We start from the raw sequence: 16,566 nt of genomic DNA, 5'->3' as shown, positions 1-16,566 counted from the left end.
AGAGAGAGATAAGACTCAAAGCAGTGATTTTTTTTTTCTCTCTTTAGCGCTTGAAAAGCAGTCTGAGGCAAGGTGTTAAGTTTTAGCAAAGGTTTTTGTTAAGAGAGGCTCAAGCTGTGAGCCAGCAGACAGCGCAGGCAATTTACACACACAAGTACGAATGTTTTCCTTCTTTCTACCTGTGGGCATAGCTAGTTAGAAAATCTCTGTTACAAACCGCGACACGCTGTCAAAAGGGGAGCCAGCAAAGAAAGCAGAAAAAGAGTACCCAAGAAAGCAACAAACAGGAGCTGGAGGATGAGGGGCCAGCGACAGCTACCACAGGAGAGATAATGGGAGGAGAGAAGAGAAGAAAAAGGCATAGGAGACGCCCACAGGAGAGCCTATGAAGATGAAACCAGAACACATACAAATAAAGAAAGAATGGAAGAAACAGGACAGCATGACAACGGACTTAGCACAGGCTGGTCCGATGACAGCCAACCTCTAACAACCCTTCTCCCAAGATACTGTTCCCCATCCAGAAATTCCCCACTTACACCACGCGCACGGTGACGACACTGAGGCTTCTTAGAAAATTTTGAAAAGGACCTGCCATGGGTACAGAGCATCCTACAGACCCGTATGATACGCACGTCAGAGGCGTAGGGTGGAGGTCGACGCTGATCGACTCGGACATGAACGATTATAATTTTTTCCACCGAGGCGAATCAGAATGGGGCTAACACCTGAGCGTGCCATCGGCGTTCAGAGCCCTAAGGTGAACATGTGGTCATTACGCTGACACAATTTACGGAAGTAAATTGGGAGGCCTGGATATCAGGAGCAAATGTTAAATCTCTGGAGAGCTGTCCCTCCTAATACATATGGTAAGCAGTCTTATGAGGGTGTTACGAGGAATAAAGCGATACGTCCTACGATGGGAAGCCCAAAATGTAAACAGGAGAGAGATTTGGAACCAATGGCGTGGAAGTGGCAGAAAAGAAAACGATAAGCAGGGCGAATATCACAGGGGGCAAACGAAAAATAAACCCTATACCAGGGGAACCCAGACCCCACCTACAACCAAAAAGGAAAAGCCCCAGAACCCCATATTGTCCACCTCACTCAGTCTCCAGGAACATAGACGTGGCTCAGCTGGGCGGTGCTTTATCTTACTAGTGCGCATATAAAGGCACTGCCACAAGAGATTACAGTTCCTTACACACAATCAACCAAAAGATCCCAGGCCCAAGACATGCCTCTCAAATACTCTCCCGAGTGGAAAGGGAGAACCTTGAGAGTGGGCGGAAAGAAGGTTATCGGTGTGGACGAGGCACGGGGGCACAAGTGTCAGCTATCACCACCATCCTTCTGACCCAAATTCATCAACCCAGAGGCCCAAGTGACAATTTACCCATTCATGTCAAAAGTCTGTAGACTTGCTACAGCTGAACTGCCCTCTCCAGTACAAAGGCTGGTCAGAAATTTGGACTTTTGCAGTCTTATACAATTATCCATCCCCAGGCTACTGGGGGAAAAGACTTGCACCAGATGAAGCTGGCCAAGAGGTGGGAATGGTTAACACGCAGCAAGCAAGGCAAGCTACCAGACCATCCCTGTTCCTGAGCCGTCCACAAGGGCCGCGTCTGTGTTACCAAGAGACCAGTCAGACGGTGGTGAACTCGGATCCCTGCAACAACTGCAACAGCCATAGTGCATCCAGTCCAGCACGGAACGGAAAAGCAACAGCACCAGAACCGTGCCAGCACTGACGCAATGCTTCAAACATCTACAACCACCAACGCCAGAGAGCGCCAGCAGGGCCTGAACTGCAAAGCAGCACACAGCCCTACCCAAGAGGGCTCAGCTGGAGCCTGAAATATCACATAGTGCACCCAGTGGAAAGCGGTTCACCACAAGAACACATCGACATCGTTCACAGAGGACCAAGCCCAAGTCCACGGTCCTAAGGAGGAACTGCATTCTCCCAGCCTCCAAGGGAGTTCTCGCGATGCGGAAAGCCGTGACCGCTAACCAAATGCATGGCGGGCAGAGAACTGGTAGCTTTATAATAAGAGTTTGTTGTACGGCGACTTTTACACAAGGAGACTCTTTCCTGGTGAGCACCAGGAAGACTGGAATCGTTAGGTGTATACAATTAAGTGGGCAGCTCTAAAGCTTATCCCATGATCATCCAAAGTGGTCATTCGGGGTGAACAAAACCGAAAGACAGGTGGGGAAGTCCTTCCATGGGAGGGGATGGGCAAGGATGTTGACTTCTGTGTATTTGGGTATGCACGAGTGGGAAAGCCCACAGGGAGACTTCTACTATGAGGTCGCATTTCAGCGAGTAGCTGTGGATATTCTGGGTCTTCCCAAAAAAAGACCCCAGAGGAAAGCAGTACATACTGACTTCATGGAATATTTGCAGTCGAACAGTAGCGTAAGCACCCAGGGCTACTCGTCGTGCCGCACAGCCCCATTTGCAGGGTAGGGGCCCTCCGACATCCTTACAGATTCAGCGAACTCATATTTCCTGGCAAGCGAACGCATGAAAAGTCTTGGGAAGCTCATGGGGTGAATCACTTGGTTGCCACCCTCTACCACATTCAAACCACGGCCTGTGGGGAGAGGTTTATGGAACTTGGGCGAAGTACGTACATCTTAAATGAACACTCATCGTTGGGACCTAGTGTTGCGTAGTTGCTTTTGCTCACGGGCTGTACCACATCCCAGTTTTAGGTTTCCCACCATTAAACTTGATGTACGGCACGAGGTAAGGGGCCATTACACGATCTGTGAGACAGCATGGGAGGGGTTTACACACTCTCTACGGCCCATCTAGACATTATAGTGCGACCTACAACGACACTGATCCTTGCATCTCCTAGCATGCGGATGTAGAAGAGCAAAAGGCTTGATATGAATAAAACATACCAGAGACTGTTTCCTTCAAGTAGGAGACGAGTTCATGGCTCTTCGAAGGGGCATAGATGGAAGCAATCATGGGGGGCCCTTCAACGGTCCAAAAGCGCCATGGGAGCTGTAACTTCTCATAGCATTTCCACCTCCTCCCTAAAGCGTACGCATGTTAATTCTCTCCAAGCACTTTTATTCCAGAGATCTTAAAGGTTTGTCAGTTTAAGCCCAGGAGAAGAATGACGATGAGTGGCCTGAAGGTGTCTACCAACGAAGAAAAAGTGACGGTGGCGTGGAACGAGGTGACCTCTCACAACCTTGGAACGTGTTCGCAGCAGCAAACAAATCAGAACTGTGGCACTAGCTTCGCACCATTGTTCTCAGCGCACCCAGGACGGACTGAACAGGCATACCAACTACCATGACACAAGTGATTGCTCTCCATAGAACCACCCACGGAGTGTCTCTCATGCCCCAGCTTTATACGAACGGGGATCCAACACATGCTACAGATGGGTTAATCGCGCCTCTACCAGTGGCAGTGGCACTCCGTAGTTCTGGGTACCCCAAACCAGATGGGGAACATACGCTTTTTTCGTGGACTACGGTAAGCTAAATCTGTAACTGCCGATAACTATCCATCCACACTCTCAATGAGCTACTGGCAAAAATGAAACCTGCCCCAGTTCATCTCTACAATAGACTTAACCAAGGGGTACTGGCAAAGTACTGCTAGATGAACCGCCAAAGAAAGGTCAGCATTCATCATCCATGCAGGGGGTATGATTTAATGTGCTTCCTTTTGGCTGCAAAATGCACCCCCACCCTTCCAGACTTGTAGATGGTCTCCAAGGAATTGGAGAATCTGCAACGTTGCCTACCTAGATGATGTGGCCAATTTTTTCTGATTTCATGGGCCGAACACGCTAGAACACCTAGAAAAAGGTCTTTGAGCGTATCAGGGCAGGCAGGACTAACTGTTAAGCTAAAAATGCTGTCAAACAGGCAAAAGAAAGTGACTTACCTGGGACAGCAGGGTCAAGGAACAATAAACCCTTAGGCCAAGGTGGATGCTATCCAAAGTGGCCTGTCCGAAAGTCAAAGAACAGGTCGAATCTTCCTTAGGCTTAGCCGGGTATTAGCAGGCTATTTGACCACACTGCAGCCAAATCGCTGGCCCATTAACAGACTTGACGGCAGAAAAACAGAGCCAAATGAGTTAAAGTGACTAATGAGTGTCAGAAGGCCTTTACTTCAGCTTAGGCGACACATGTCTGACCCCTGTCGAAGGGGCCCAGACTTTAAAACATTCTAGTACCACAATGCATCTGGAGCGTGGTGTAGGAGCAGTTTTTAAAAGCAGGAAGGGGCCAGCAAAACTTCCATCCTGTCGTGTTTCTCAACGCAAGAACACTGTCTGAGAGGAAAAGCCAACTGGTCAATCAGTGGAAAAAGATGCTATGACCATTGTGTATGCCTTGAAAAAGCTAGCCCATACATTTGGGGCGGCGGTTCCAGCTACACCGACCATGCTTGCGCTAAAAAAGTGCTTCATACTGTCAAGGAAACAACAAAAGACTGCTTCAATGGAGTTTTAAGCTCTCCAATTTTGATTTTGAAATTCAACAACATTTCGAAGCTTCTAACACAAGTAGCAACTCTCCTGTAAAAATTTCCCAGAATCAAACTGTTAAAAATTGTCCTTAAAACGTACAAAGTCTGGTAGTTTACATAATTAGTAGTATATATAAAAAGGTGCATGTTTATTAATCTGTTTATTCTAAAGGTTTAGAAGAAATCACCGCCAGTGTGGTTCCACACGTCTGAGATTTTGGGGGGGGCGGTCATAAACAGATGTTAAGGGTTAATGTCCTCTTTACCTGTAAAGGGTTAAGAGCTCAGTAACCTGGCTGACACCTGACCAGAGGACCAATGGGGAAGACAAGATACTTTCAATCTTGGTGAGGAAAGTCTTTGTTGTGCTGTTGTTTTGTTCGTTGTTCGCTCATAGGGGCAAGAGGGACGCAGTGTACACCCAGTTTTTCTCCAATCTTTCTAAATCAGTCCTCTCATGTTCAAATAGTAAGTACTGCAGGAAAGACGGATTAGTTCTTATGTTTGTTTTCTTAAAACTTGTTGTGCATTTGGTGAAGGATTTTACCTCTGTTCCTGTTCAGGCTGGCAGGGGTGTTCTGTCTAGTCTAATGAACTGAATCCTGTAGATTTCCATCTAATTTAACAGGATCATTTACTTTTTTCCTTCTCTTATTATAAAGCTTTCTTTTATAGACCGAGGTGATTTTTTCACTGTTTTTTGACTACAAGGGATTAAGTTCTAACTACAGGGATTGGTGGGGGGAAAGAAGAGATGGTTAATTCTCTTTGTTTTAAGATCAAGGAGTTGGATCGTATAGCTTCCAAGGCAACCCAGGGAGGGGACCAAGTCTGGGCAGGGGGGGCGGGGAAGGAGGGGGGATGGTTATTTCTCCTTGTTTTTAAGACCTAAGGGTTTTGGTTCTTGGTTCCTATGCTCACTCCGACAAGAATGGGGTTGGCCCATTGGGACACGCCCATTATACGACTGAAAATTGGGAAACGATTCAAATAACACACTTAGGCTTCTCCTGGAGTTGTGCTAAAAAGTACCAACAGATGGCCGAGGATTAACCAGCAGAATTATCAGCCACTCTCCTGTATACAAGTATTCCACGAATTGTACTGAAGAGCTTTGGCAAAGCGAGCATTTAGTTGGACTAGCAGATGTGGGTGAGTTTAGACAGGCTTAGCTGCTTAATGACCTCGGCGCACGCCTAAGAATTCAAAACAACAGGGGAAAAAATCACCTTGACTCAAGATTTCTTCATAAAAGTGACACCCGCAGTTTTACTATAAATGAGCAGAAGCGGAGAAAATGCTACAGAAATGAGTACTCTGTAAAATTAAGGAGGTAAATCTTACAGGGTATCAAGCAATTCATAGAGAATAGAGGACCTCGTCCCCCCCCGCCAGCTGAGATTAAGTTACAGGACAACAGAGGTAAAATCCCACAGCAAAAATGCCAATTACAAGTTAAGAAAACAGCAAACATAAGACAATACCGTCTTCCTGTCAGTACTTACTATTTTGAAAATGAGAGACTGATTTAGAAAGAATTGGAGAAAACTCGGGTGTACATCGGTCCCTTTGGCCCAGGAGCGAACAACGAACAAAACAAACAGCACAAACAAAGACTTTCCTCCACCAAGATTTGAAAGTATCTTGTCCCTCCCATTGGTCCTTTGGTCAGGTGTCAGCTAGGTTCACGGAGCTTCTTAACCCTTTACAGGTAAAAGAGACATTAACCTTTAACCATCTGTTTATGACATGCTCACACTGCCATTCTAGGTCAGAAGATCTCTGGTCTGGGAGCATTCTTTGAGAGAGGTTTTCTTATCAGTGGCTGTTGTGGGAGATTGGTTCGGGGAGGGAATTTACAGTAAGAGCAATGAGTTCTAACTCTGTCACAACATCAGCCCTGCCTGAGGCCATGGAAAACCAATCCCCAGACAAAGAAGGCACTGGGTTACCACTCACCAGGCTCTGCAGGAGGGAGACTTTTCAGTGACTATAAAGAGCTGCCATGGAAACCTTTTAAATAAAAATAAACTTTTAAAATAAAAACTCAGAAGGCCTTTGTAGCTCAAAAGGAAACATAGACCCTATTACAAGTCTTGTTACTCTTGATCCAACTGAGAATTGCAAGAGGGGTCACCAACTAGATGACTGAATATACCAAGTGGCATCAGAGAGAGCGGAGATACTACAGGAAAACTATCTGCATCCTTCAAGCATGCAGGTTGACTCTATGATGTGGCTCCCCAAATATGGGACAAGTGGCCAGAAGTCTTGAAGTGTTGGATCAATAATATGTTTACAAAATAAATTAAAAAAGCATAGGTAGCGATATACCCAGCAAAGTTTGCACTTCAGGATTAAATGCAGCTACAGACCCCAGGTTATTGAAATCACTTCTTCCCCCAACCAGCTGAAACACAGAAATATCAAGACTGCAATATAACTGCTTCAGGCTGGGGTAAATGAAGGAATCAAAGGCTTAAGATTCTTCGCCATCCTCCTCTTGTTGTCCGAGTGTTCCAAACACAGAGGATCACTCAACCAGATGTTTTGAACACATTCTTCCAGGAGCCACAGTTCAGCATGGAGGACCTAAATTCCACCAAAACAGCAGTTCCCCAAAGGAAGACTTCAATTTCTCTAGCAGCAGATCTGAAGAGGACCTATCTACACATTATTATGGGAATCTCCCATAAGATATATCTCTGTTTCACATGCAACTCACAGTGCTATCAGGATGCTGCTTTACTGCCTCTCTAAGGGTGTTTCCCAAAGTGCTAGTTAACGTGTTTTATTTGGGCAGAAAAGGATTAATGTTTATCAATTCTAAGCTGACCTGCTTACTGGAACACTTTTGCTGCAAAAGGTCGAAAGGAGCCATCATGCAGGCCAGATTCTGTTCTGGAATAACATGGATGTGGCAACCCCACTGGGAGCTAAATAGCTCTACGCAGTTGATAATACTTATCAGAGTTGTTGTAGATAGCAATCTCTACAAACATTTATTTCTGTCAACGGACAGGTTTCAGAAGCTGGTGGTCACAAGTCACAATGTAATATTATTTTCCAGTGACATCTCTCAGGGTGCGTTTTGCCTTGGATCAGAATGTTTGTCTCTTGCACCAATACGTGTCCTCCCCAGAAGTTCCTTAATTTCTGGGTTCCATCATTCCAACTGTCCCTTATCCTGTTGCTGAGGGGTGTTTGGAGGGCCTAGTACCTGAGAAAGGGAGAGGATTAGTGAAGAAATCTGTGCTAGCCGCAAGAGCAGGGAAACTCATCAAGGGAACAGTTTGATCCAGGGTTTATGGAAGAACAGCTCTTCAATATAGTATCAGTTCGCTCAAGATTTGCTCTTTCCCCACGGAAAAATTAGTTTAGGACAGGGTGCTAGTAAATAGTGGTTGAAACTGGGAAAAAATAAAATTATTATTAGAATATACTAATGAAAGTTACTGACACATATTTAGCAATTTGATACTAGTTTTGCAGTAATATGGTTTGTTTAATTTTTATTCAAGGAAGTAAGATAAAACAAAGCTTCAACCTAGAGCTGCGGGCTGTTGGCTTAGCTACCTCAAACAGCAACTGAAACATATGAACTTGGGAATTCCCCTTCTTTGATAAGAAAACAAAGGAGAATTCCCAGATTCAGAAGCTGAAGTTTCTGTTTGAGGTAAACTGCCTAACTAACTGCCCAGTCCCGTGCTCTGTCTCTTGATCAGGCTAGCTGGAGTGTAACTGCAACCAAACTCAGTGAGTACAGTGACTCATGTCAAAATATTTCAACATGAGCAAAGATGCAAAACCAATTGACCCAATTCATGGCTATTTTGAGAAAGTTAATGAAGATGGTGCAGAAATTGCAAAGCAAAAGTGAGTAGAAAGGCTGCACGAGGAAACATTTTGAAAAATGCAGTGGAAAAACAAAGACACGAGAACCACTGACTTTAACTCAATGTACGTGTGTATTAGAATCAGTCTCTGCGAATGGAAGTACTGATAATACCTGCATTGCCTTTAACCAAGTACATCAAAAGAAAGCTGGATCTAGGTCAGCGAAAGAAAATGAGGAGGAAACTGAACTGAAACAAAAGGTTTGAAAATTGCAGCATTTTTTTTTTTGGTTGTAATATTTTCTTTTCCATTATTGAGGATCCAGGAGTGGGCGGGTGAGGTTTTGTGGCCTTCAATGTGCAGGAGGGCAGACTAGATGGCCACAGTGTTCCCTTTTGACCTTAAAGTCTATGAATCTGAGCACCCAGTCGAAATCAGGTAGCAGGTGAACTGTTAGATGCTGTTACCGATGGTTTAAAGGTGGAAGCACACAGCAAATTACATGGAAAAGCAGTTAAATTAATACAAGATGGCTGGAGTAATGCGCATAATGATCCAGTGACAGTTAATGGTGGCTTATGTATCCACAGTTGATAGTAGAAGCAATAAGAAAACTGGAAAGTACTGTGCTACCCTGGCAAGAGAAGCCAAAGCATTAGTCAATGAACAGTATGGTTGTGGTGATAAGAACTACCTGACAGACAACGAGAAAAAGATCCGAAGTGATTTGGAACAAGGGGATGACAGTTTGGTTATGTATGGACGTGCAATTTTACTCTTAATTTGAACAACTCTAAATTAACTTCCTAATCTACTTCCTTATGTAGTCACAATTTGAATATATAACTAAAACTAAGTGTATGTGGTGTACATTGATGATGGTAAGTGCCCCCAGTGATCCACTAGCACTTGCATAACCCTGGAGAAGGGTACATTTTTTCGGTTTATGTACTCACTGGGAACATGGAGTGGTGGCAGGATAGGGACATGTATCCCATCTGTCACCCCACCACAGTTCAGGAACCCCGTAGCTCCAAATCCATCTTCTGTTTCCTGCATATTGCTGAGAATTGCAGTGCGATGCAGCAGGGTATGTATGATGGTCTGGCACATTCGAATGACAGCAGCCCCTACTGCGGATTTTCCAACTCCAGACTGATTTGCTCACTGACCAATAGCAATCCAGTGTTGCAAGCTTCCAGAATGCAATTGCCACTTGCTTCTCTGCTATCAGTGCAGCTCTTGTCCTGATGGCCCTGTGCTGGAGGGTTGGGACGATTTTGGCACATAGATCCAGGAATATGGTGTTTCGCGTCTGAAAGGTCTGCTGACACTGCTTGTCATCCTAAGCATTCATTATGATGTGATCCCACCAATCAGTGCTTGTTTCTTGGGTCCAGAAGAGCCAATTCATGTGGAGTGCTCTGTGAATCCAGTAGCAACCTGACATTTTTATCTGCTGTGTCCATTAACATTCACAATCCTCAAAAATCTCTTCCATGTCCTACCACAAGCTGTAGTAGTAGTTGTTGAAGTTTCATAAATACAGGATAATAGTGTGTCCTGTATTAGCAACGGTCTTGAGAATTGCACTGAGCTCTGCAGGGTCCTTCCTTCTACGAAAGATGGAGATGGAAAAGCAATCCATGGGACTGTGTGAATTTTAAAATTGATGTGAAATTTATATGGGATGGAATAAGCACTATGGGATGGAGAAAGTGGCATTGTGGGAATTTAACCCCTAGTCCAGAAATCCTGGGGCTAATTGCTGGCATTCACAAAGCAGTGCAAAAATGTTCCACAAAACATTGTGCAGGACTGCACTGTGGGGCATGCTGGAATGCCTAGCCATGGAGTATTGCATTTTCTATAGACACAAACGTTTATGGTGAGAACATGCAGTGCTGATGTGAATAGCTGAGGTGCACATGCCTGAATGGTATGCAAACGTTGCGGGCTATGTTATAACATATAAATCAATATAACTGTAGTGTAGACAGAGCCTTAGTGTTACAAGTTGGGAAGCTATTTTAACTAGCAGACTTTGATATTGTAAACTGATAGGTCGTAAGACTTAAACTGACCACCTCTACATATTATTTGTTAACTAGTTGGCTTGGAAGACTCTGCTGTTTCAAAGGTGCCTGTCATCTTGTTCATCTCTCTGGCCTATACTTGCTTATTAGTCAAGGCCATTCAGTGTTTCGCTTTACTACTTTAGTTCAAATTGCATTTTAGATGCAATGAACATCTAGTCACAAACAAAATCAACAGATATTTCAGGATGCCGTAAATGATTGTAACAAAACTATTTTTATTGCTATTATCATCAAAACAATATTTTCCTGGCTCCAGAGCAGTCTGGATGTTCTGGACTCTTCCTTGCAGAGACAGAAATGAGAGAGAAGGTATAGTATACCCTAAATTATTTATCAGGGGGTAGCCGTGTTAGTCTGGATCTGTAAAAAGCAACAGTGAGTCCTGTGGCACCTTAAAGACTAATAAATGTATTGGAGCATAAGCTTTCGTGGATGAATACTCACTTCGTCAGATGCTAAATTATTTAAAAGTACAAACACACACAAATACAAATATTAGACGAGAAAAGCAAAGTGCAGCCTATAATTCAGGGCTTGTCTCTATGCAGTTTTTGCACTGGATCACAAAAGAGAGGTCCATATGTGAAAGGCATTATCACAATCTCGTAACCAGGTGCAAATGGTAAAAAGTGCTCCTAGACACTGCTGCTATATGATCATCTAAACCAGGGATTGTCAATCTTTGGCCCGTGGCCCATCAGGGAAAGCCACTGATGGGCTGGGCCGGTTTGTTTACCTGCTGCGTCCGCAGGTTTGGCCAGTCTCCGCTCCCATTGGCTGCAGTTTGCTGTTCCAGTCCAGTGGGGGCTGCGAGAAGTGGTGTGGGCTGAGGGATATGCTGGCCGCTGCTTCCCGCAGACCCCATTGGCCTGGAGCGGCGAACCGCGGCCAGTGGGAGCTGCGATTGGCCGAACCTGCGGATGCTGCAGGTAAACAAACCGACCCGACCCAACCCACCAGTGACTTTCTCTGATGGGCCGCATACCAAAGGTTGCCGATCCCTGATCTAAAAGCAGCTTGGGGATCCACCAACATATGCATCACAAGTGGTAGACACACACTAGATCAGAGTTGAAGAAATCATCTTTTAAAACTTCAGAGCCCTATGTATTGCTTTAGTCAGTGAAATGCAGAACAAAGTTAGTACGGCAGTCAATATTTCAGGTGGTGTACTGCATGTAATTACTTCATCGTACACGGAACATTGGGCCATATGCCATTTCCTGTGTGGAATGTATGCAGGCTACTCTAGATGTATCTTATGTCTGTGGAAAAGCAAATGCTTATACTGCACAACCAATCTTTAAAAATCAAGCTTTGCATTTGTGGAGTCCCCTGTTTATAGATCTGATTTTTCAAAACCCTGCATGTGCAATTGCATGCCTACTGTTCACATGTAAACATCATGAGTGCATGCACAAAGCAGATGCGTAGCTATATGCAAAATCCCCTCCACTTTCATTGGCTATTTGCACCCACACTTCAGATATTTGAGAGAACTTTTGCAAATCATTGTCCTAGACTTCTAAATCAGAGAAATTAGAAATGACTTAGCTCTCTTTTTTACATTGTCATTGTTCTACCCTGCACTTTAGTATCTTGGTTTACTGCAGGGAGACCAGATGTCCTGTTTTTAAAGGAACAGTCCCATTTTTTTTTGGGAACTTTTTCCTATACAGGTGCCTATTATCCCCCACCCCCTGTCCCATTTTTTTCACAGTTGCTATCTGGTCACCCTGGTTTACGATATTGACTACCTCTCCTTGCCTCCTTTCAATGCCATGCACACTGTTTCCCAATCTGCCATTTTTTCCTGTTTTCACTCCTCTCTCATGAGTACGCCCTGTCCAATTTCACTTGATTGCCTTGAATGTTGCGTCCTTCCAGTCCACATCTTTCTTGCCACATCTTTGTGTTTTTTCTGCAGATGGCAGTAGTCCTGTATTCACACCATGTACAGGGTAGAGTGAGAGTACTATAGAATGGGCAGTGGCATGGGAAACAGACAAGCAGGGAACACTGCTGATTAGATAAGGGGAATGAGACACAGACGACCATTGTAGGAGAGAAGAGGACTAGGCAGCTGAGCCACAGACTCAGCCCCAAAATATAGCTATCTAAGGCAAGCCAGTGGCTAGCATGTGAGCAATGGTATGGCAGAGTTTGAAATAGTATTCCTTAAATAAACAGAGGGCAGCATTTGCTATCCCCTCCCCTCCCCCCCGGGTTTACTTATTTCATGAGTTTCTTTTCTTTCCACGTCATCGATGTGGCGTAATATTCTCATTTGTGAAGCCTAGGACTATAACAGAGTATAAAAGAGAACTGGATAAATTCCTGGAGGTTAAGATGAGGCTGCAGACAATTGGAACAGGTTTTTCTAGGTGTGTTTCAGGTTAGAAACAAATCTCCTGGTTTTTCATTTGACTTTTTAATATTTGGGTAAGATAGATTGTCATATTACTGTCTTTGGCTCGTCTCAGACACCATCTATGCATGCTGATTCAATCATGCAGTCTTACCCAGCTGAGCACTCAGCTCCCCCTGAAAATGGTTTGATAATGTTGACTTTATGCTCATCTTTTTACTGTATATCTGATTGGCATCTTCCAGGCTGCTAAACGTAGTATGAATGCACATAAAAATACTCTTTTCTTCAGCCTCCAAAAGGTTGAAAAAAAAGATTGTTCACTTGAGTTGTTTGCCAGAACTGTAGTTAAGACACACATTAAAGGAAATTTGTACCATAGTAGTGGTTTATTATTTATTACTAATTTTTTTTGCAGCATAGCTATCTGAAATAACCTAGCCATGAAATGACTGGAGTTTCAGTCTTCTGAACCTAATTCAGTTAGTGATGGCCATCATTCTGGAAAATGATGTAATTTGTAACACCAACTGTGTGAGAGTCTGTAGCCAGAGATTGTAAAACAGTTCCACTTTGCTGGAGCTAAGCTTTTGATTTAATCAAAGTTTCCAGCAGCATCCTATTGAATGACTTATTGTTTGGCTTTTCAGCCTACTTCTGGGGTTGCTTATTTTTTCCATGATGTTTTCCTAAGTAATTTCATTCTCTTTTGTTTGTCGCATCTGTTGTCATTTTGCGGTTTCACATGAGAGCAACCTATAGGACTTTGGAAAGTTGTCGAAGTCCCTAAGCATTTATTGCACATGCACAGAACAAGAAGAGAATAGATAATAACCTGTTAACTCCTGATACTTTGACTTGTGGGGGAGGAGGAGTAGGATTAAACGTAGACACATATGGCATGTTAGAGGATTGGTATTGCCAGCTCTGTTCCAGGTACCCGGCAGACTTGAAACTCACTTGGTGCTCACATGCAGAAGTTGTTGCAGTGGTGTGTAGACTTTGCTAGCAACTGCATTTGGCTAGGACAAGTCTCACCATAATTGTATCCTGCAGCAGGTCATTCTACATCACTGCAGTGCTAATCTGGACTGAAAGAGCTGGCAATGTAGGTGCACCGGTGCAGCTAATCCTCCCACTGCTATTCCATAATGCTCCTGCAATCTCTTCAGTTACAATTCTGATATTTCAGAGTGCTTATTCTGCTGTCTGCCAAGCTACTTGCAGGGGGAAGCCTAAGTTTGAACTTTCCCAATTTAGCATGTGTGTCTTGTCTATGCTAGATTTTTTAAGATGAGTTAGTTAGTATGTGTTAGATAGTTGCATAGTTAAATTCTAATGTCCTTTGAGTGTGTTGCAGACACACACCAGCCTTCTTCTGCTACTTCACTTTGTACGCAAACTTGACATTAATTGCTACTACGCATAGTTCTGTTTCTCTTCCCACTTCAAATGAGAGAGCACACCACCTCAGATGTTGTGGGGCACAGTGGCAGAGTTTGACATTTACAAAGCATCTTGCTGACTGTTTGATGCTTTGTACGGTTCTAAGACTTAATGGAAAATTAAGTTCTATCTGGATCTACTCTGTCTGTTTTAGTTAAAATGGGGTTCTTGCCCTTGTAGCTTGTTGATGCACAAATAACTTTTTACTCAGGCAGTGTCTACACTATAAGTACTATCATGGCAGAGCTGTAGCATCACTGCGCTATGCGGCTGTAGTATAAACAGTTCCTGCAGCAATGGAAGGGGTTTTTCTGCTGCTGTACTAAATCCATCTGTCTCAAGAGGTGGTAGCTAGGTTGACAGAAGAGTTCTTCCATCAACCCCAGTGGTGCCTATACTGGGGGTCAGCTTAACTGTCTCTTGGAATGTGTATTTTTCACACCCCTGAGTGATGTAGCTAGGTTGACCTAACTTTTAGGTGTAGACCAGGCCTCAGTGTGACCCCTTGTTCTCCAGTGTCCCCTCTCTCCACTCTTCAGCACTACCTTAGCATCCCACCTAGTCTATCCTATCATATAGTCCTGGTCTCCTGTTTAATATGTAGCTCCAACAACACATGCTAACTACTCTGCTGTGCCCCTCCCCCTACCTTCCTTTTAGCATTAGAGGCCATATTCTTATCACACCACTGACTTCAAATGCAGTTGCATCAGAGTTATATGGGTGTACTGGAGATCAACCTCACGTTTCTTGTTTTGGCTCACTAAATGACTGAATATTTTAGCCATTTATGCCTTCATGTTGATTTACATGGTGGATGGTAAGAGTTTATAAGTACGTAATAGTTTCATACATTTCCATTAGTTTTCTTTTTTATTTTTTGAAATTGTATTTAAATGATATGTTTTCAGTATGACTTCCCTTTCCTCATTAGGGCTTCTTGTGCTTTGATGTATTTGATGTCAAAGGATAACCCTGAATCACCTGCAGAAGTCCCATTAATGTCAGCTATGTCTATGAACCGAGAGCAATATATAGCCTGTAATTTATAAGATGACTCCTAGGCATGGTAGAATGAATTCAAGATAGTGTTTCAGCCTTAATTCTGAATTTCCTTTGTTGTAAGTGGTAGTCTACATCATAATTGTAACCTCTTCCCCTCCCCCTCCCCCGCGAANCCCTTTCATGTGTAAAGAAAAGATTCTGTACTGCCTGGACTATCACAGCAGTGGGATGCTGGGCTCCTCTCCCCCCCGAAACAAACAAACAAAAAGAAAACACCCCACTGACACTTTTTGGTGTAAGATCATACATGGAGTTATTTTTCTGTTATTCCTCTGTCTCTTACCATCTCCAGGTCAGTGCTCATCTTGACATTGACTGGTAGCTGTTTTTTGAAGAAGTACTAGAGATTAACCCATATCAACATTTTCTAAATGGTTTATGTGAATTCAAGTTCTGGGCCTGGTTCTGTTCAATATCTTCATCCATGATTTATAAATACGTACTCTATGCCATTATCTACCGCACTCGATGGTGTTCTTTACCTTCAGCTGAGGTTTTGATATTGGTTTCACCTTCCCTACTATTTTTTTTTTTTTTGAATTATAAAACCTACCAGCTGACAAATCAGAGTTACCGGTTACTCGCTCTTAAGTCTGCAATAGCCAATTGCTCAGGAAAGTCTTCCCTATTTAGAGGGCAGCACTGCCCCCAGGTATCCCCTGGACAAATGGATTAGTGGTTCTTTGAGGTCCTGCAGTTTTTGTGTGTGTTCATTTGGCTGTTTCTGTTCACCGTAATTTGCCAGAGATTTTAATCAGTTAGTTCTGAATTTCTCTCCTCTTTCATAAACTGTGGCATAAAATTCCCTGGAGAACTTTTATCACTAGATATAGGTGTGATCTCCGTTCTCTTAGCTCAGTGTTTCTTGGCATCTTAGTTGAATTTGCCCTGTTCTGGATTGTAAAATTTGAACGGTTACGTTGCTCCCCAGTGGTTCAGCAGTCCGACACCCTTTCCTTTAGTCAGTGCCCATAGTGAGCTTCCTTGCCTCAAGAGACTTGTAAAATGCCTTTCATGTGTCCAGTTGCTTTCCAGCTACTACTGGTTTGTCTCTGGTAAGTCTGTCATGCAATCCTTCAGCTTTTATCCATCTCAAATCTTGACAAAACTCTGGTAGCTGCTCACTTCTGGAAGAACAGGATCTTGTTAATTTCCTACCTTCACTGGCTGGTTCATAAATCTCATTTTTCAAAACTTTACCATTTACCACATCTTAGTTGTAGTGCTGGAACCTGT

At 43.6% G+C, this 16,566-nt stretch overlaps 1 protein-coding gene across 9 annotated transcripts in view; it reads left to right on the top strand.

The window, feature by feature from the left end:
• ARHGEF7 (Rho guanine nucleotide exchange factor 7) overlaps window positions 1–16,566 on the top strand; it is a 232,028-nt gene that overhangs the window by 36,998 nt on the left and 178,464 nt on the right. The window contains exon 1 of one of the 9 annotated variants that reach the window (XM_075061487.1): window positions 8,540–8,612. The exons of the other annotated variants lie outside the window; for them this stretch is intronic. The gene's annotated coding sequence lies outside the window, so the exon portion shown is untranslated. Of the gene's footprint in view, window positions 1–8,539; window positions 8,613–16,566 lie in introns of those variants that run through there. 9 annotated transcript variants of the gene reach the window in all.

The sequence above is a fragment of the Chelonoidis abingdonii genome, chromosome 1 (assembly GCF_003597395.2).
Source record: "Chelonoidis abingdonii isolate Lonesome George chromosome 1, CheloAbing_2.0, whole genome shotgun sequence".
NCBI classification, from domain to species: Eukaryota; Metazoa; Chordata; order Testudines; family Testudinidae; genus Chelonoidis; species Chelonoidis abingdonii.
The sequence above is the reverse complement of the archived record's forward strand: the minus strand, read 5'-3'. Positions and strand labels throughout refer to the sequence as shown.